The sequence below is a fragment of the Penaeus vannamei genome, unplaced genomic scaffold (genome assembly GCF_042767895.1).
Source record: "Penaeus vannamei isolate JL-2024 unplaced genomic scaffold, ASM4276789v1 unanchor22, whole genome shotgun sequence".
Lineage (NCBI taxonomy): Eukaryota > Metazoa > Arthropoda > Malacostraca > Decapoda > Penaeidae > Penaeus > Penaeus vannamei.
The window spans coordinates 42501-47045 of NW_027213026.1; the positions used below are offsets into that span (position 1 = coordinate 42501).

The window sequence follows — 4545 nt, forward strand, 5'->3', positions numbered from 1 at the left end:
AGTATCCGGCCCCAGATGAATAGATGTTCCCTCTAATAGAAGCTGTGGTCAAGAGGAGGGTAAAATTTCAGATTCTGCCAGCCTCCTCCTTTCGAAACGATTGTTTTTGGAATGGATAATTCCTTCGCTGTTTAGCGCTGTAATGCTGTTGTTCTCCGTCGAATCTGACTGCTTGAGCAGTGACGTAACTTGTACTTCTCGACGTCAGAGTTGCTTAAGCGAAGGATTCGCAATATGTTTGGGAAAATTTTGCATGATTTACACAGCAAAACATATCAAAACAACTAACAAAAGCTTTAAATCGTGTTTGTTTAAACTCTACGGAAAAAAAAGACGCATGTTTCACCAATATCCAGGCATTGAACACACTAGACAAAGGTGCAGGAAATATTGCAAATGACATAAGGATAAATGTGTATCGTGCAAAAGAACGAGGCCATGACATACGTTTTGTGTGGATACCATCGCATGTTGGAATCCCCAGGCATGATCATGCTGACCGCCTAGCAAAATCAGCATGTGACAAGCAAAGTGTGGATTTAGATCTTGGAGTACCTCTTGCTAGGATTTCACACATAATTAAAACTTCCTTCAAAGAGGACTTGTCTGACTTGATTAATTCTCAACGGCCTGAAAGCTGTAGCATAAAGCACTATGACCGGTTTATGCAAAATGTATTCATCTATGGTTTATACAAAACAAGAACAAGACAGTGTGATATTGTGACCGCAAGAATCAGGCTGGGATATAGATTGTACTGGCAGGTCAGTACAGCCCGTAATGTTGAAGACACTAAGTGTAAATTATGCAATGAAGAATATAAGCGAACACTTGTGCATTATATCTCAGAGTGCCATGTAATACAGCCTTTCAGACCACCTAGCATGAGGTATGGAGAACTATGTAACTACTTCATATCATCTGATGTCTTGGAAGATATAATTATGTTATATCCTAAATTTGGATTGTAGTATCACATGACCACATATCATTGCCTTTCCACGCCCAAGCCGTACGCCGGCTTGGTAGATGAGTAGATAAATTACTGATTGTTCTTTTCTTTTAAATGATACATTTACCGTGATAATTTTATGATCTAGATTTACACTGTAATACTATTATATAATGCTTTGACCATGTATCAAATGTACCACAGCTTGCCCACGCCTGTGCAGTTAGCCAGGGTGGTAAATAAAGAACTAAACTAAAAAAATAATTACGGTCTACTAATGTGCGGTTAAATCTGGGCTTACTTTTTGTCTGGTTGCCTCACAATACAAAAGCAATAAATTTTGATTACACAAAAATAGCCAATATCCCCAGCATGTCTGTCTGCCGCGAAGGAACGCCCATGAGCCTGAAGAGCGAGCGACATTTTCGTCATTAATAGGTGAATAAGAGCCCGCTGTAGCTTAACCTATGATACATCCTACTATTTCTTCCGTTCTGTAAGATGGCGGTGTCCATTTCCCTCTATCACCGCGCGTCACACAAACGGTTAACCTCATTTCTTCATAATTTTCAATTTTACGTAAAACGCGGCGCTGCTCACATCGGGTAGGATTGCGCTGCGCAGCATAGACATGGGGTCCTCCATGGAGCCGCCGCTCTTTCAGTTATTGCTGTCGCACGTTACATTTAACATTAGTTTATCGATGGGAATAATGTTAGAGCCCCCTTCTATGCGCAAATCGAGTCAAATCACACTCCCAAAAGGTTTGTGCACTCGTTGCGAGTCTTTTCCGTCACCCGCGCTCATTTAGCGCCCTGCTCATTATTATTGAGATTGAGATTGAGACCCGCCCATCAGAAGTTCTTCCGTGACATGCCCGCAGCGTCATTCTGGTCCCATTCGTTATGGCAATTGATTGCGCGCGCGGTTATTGTACACCGATTCAATGGCGATGTATGCAACAGACAAAAGAAATTAACGTTTAATATTTATCATTAATATTGCGTTTGTTAATATTCTGCCTGCGTTTATTGCAAAATAAGACAAAGAATTGGTTAATCGCATTCGATTAATATTTGAGTGTATATATATATATATATATATATATATATATATATATATATATATATATATATATATATATATATATATATATATATATATATATATATATATATATATATTCGTGCAATATGCAATGTGTGTAATACACCGGTTCTCGTTATAATCAATTTAAATATTACTAACCTTTTATTGCCGTACCTCCGTATACTTCGTCAGAAATTGTTGATGTAGTTTTTCTGCAGATAAATGCAATTAGCGATTTATCAACATTTCAGCCGGCTTTCTATTTTCAAATATTTCACACCCAAATCCTTCTCACACAGTTGACAGACAGACACTAAACGGTTTTTTTGCCCGTCTGCACACTTTCCGAAAATAGCGAGTTCTGATTGGTCAAGAAATACTGACGTCATTTTCCTCAGTTTTCATTGGCCAGGACTTGTCGCAGTTTATCATACAGCATAATCACTACCTTGCCAATAATTGCTAGTTAAGCATGGTGTTCCTGTTTTACCCTTTCACACACGATTCATTTAATATCGCCGATTCTTAATAAAAGTGCGTCGGAGTTCACGAAAACATGTATTTTGTTCCGTAATAATGTTTTATATATATATACAATGTGAAAAAATCCTAAGTATAGATTTAAATATCTTACCTAATCTTATTCACTCTCAGAAGAAGTACCCTCATCGAGAGGAACTGGGATTGGAGGGGGCTGGTCCCGTTGAACCCCGCCTTGCGGCGGGTATAATGATGCCGCTTCCACAAAAAAAGAATGTAAGGGGGAATTAGAATTTGCTTTGATAAACAAATATCGCGCGATGTATTGGGGAAGATGTTCTGATCTAATTCCGGGCCTCCTTATCCATTCTTTCAGATCGCGCCACAATCTTTCAATGTTCTGTGTATGGAGTTGTGGGTCTACAAAATTCTCAGAATGATTAATACTCAGATGTTTGTAACCAAGATGTTTTAGGTTTCGGTAGGCAGCCCATTTATCACTGTATATCATACTGTCTGGTTTTATATATTTCTTAGTCAGGGGTATGAGCGTGTCAGCACTCCTGTCGCCATCCACGAGTGGAACAATAAATTTCTTTTTACTGACACGCTCAATACCCCCAAAGACCCACACGTGGCTCACTTGTCTGCCCCTGTTATACTTGCGCCGCACGAGCAGCGTCTCGTCGATTTCAACGATTATCCCGGCAAATTTTGATTTTGTAACCACCAATTTTGGGTTACTTCAGAACAAAAACTCCTCCAATCTACGTTAGTAGGTCTAGACATGCCAATACATTTCGTGACAGTTTGATGATCCCAATACTTTTGTAACCAATGATTAACAAATAAAACTACTCTATATGGTGCCAAATGGGTTCCCTGCAGAAACGTGCCGCTGTAATCGCTGATCGAGAAAACACAACTTTTACGACGTTTTGTTTTTGCAATTTTTTTCCATCTGCCACAATACCACGTGTGTCGATCTTCACGGTAATTGCAAGGCAAATCGCAGTGGACAATTTACCGCCCTTGGCAAAACACCGTGTGCTCTCAGGAATTCTATAGCGTTATCATTTTTCTCAAAATAATCAGATATTACACTATAATAGTGAGGGTTACACCCGACGCACCTGAGATCCATGATGGCAAAAGATTCATTATATTCGCTTTACTCTACCACTATACATATCTGTTCCACACACGGTGTCTCGTGATTGGTCAATAGTATTTCCTGTAATACTATTGGCTTTCGTGACAATGTCACGCGCATGTAGTGTCGAATAAATATTTCAAAATGTTTCAGGCGAAAACATTTTTGTTTTTGAAAATCCCTTCAGGCCCCTCTTGCTCGTAACATGGGTGAGGAACATCGGTTTGCGCAGAACAAGAAATTTATTTGTTATTGTAAATACTCAATATCATGTGAGTATTACTGGTCTATTGTCATATATATTGATACAGACACAAAATCTGCTTCGTGTACCGTTATGTGGGCTTCATCTACGCACGAATCTCGGTGATTAGAATAATTGTACAAAAATGAAACGGCATCATTGTTTTGTTTACAAAAGGAAGGAAACAATATCGGATGGCGATTTTTAAAATATTGAGACACTTATGCGTCTAATAACTTCGTTATTATTGAGTTGCAGTTGAAGTTCATAGAAGATAAGTTTCTTAGAATCACTCGATCTATCATTTGCATATGTTATTTTTCGTCTAAAAGGCGGCTGGCAGAATTTTGACCAATACCGTGACTAGTGAGGTGAATCTTGTCGCTCGCGTTCCGAGGACTGTGGCTGAAACGCGTAGGAAGTTGACAGACCTCAGAGCAGCCGTGAAAAAGAGAAACACAAGAGAAGTAATACATGGAAAGAACAGGTAAGATTTCTAAATAAATTTTGTTTATTATATGCTGTAAGAACCCAAAATATTAGTGTTGAAATGTTGGCACAGAAGGAGTAAAGCAAATACCTTACATAATTTAATAACTTAGGTTCTTGTCACGGAATTGTTCATGT

At 38.8% G+C, this 4545-nt stretch overlaps 1 pseudogene; it reads right to left on the reverse strand.

Moving 5' to 3' along the window:
• Positions 1–2681: 2681 nt before the first annotated feature.
• On the reverse strand, positions 2682–3665 carry LOC138860858 (uncharacterized; annotated as a pseudogene).
• Positions 3666–4545: the final 880 nt, after the last annotated feature.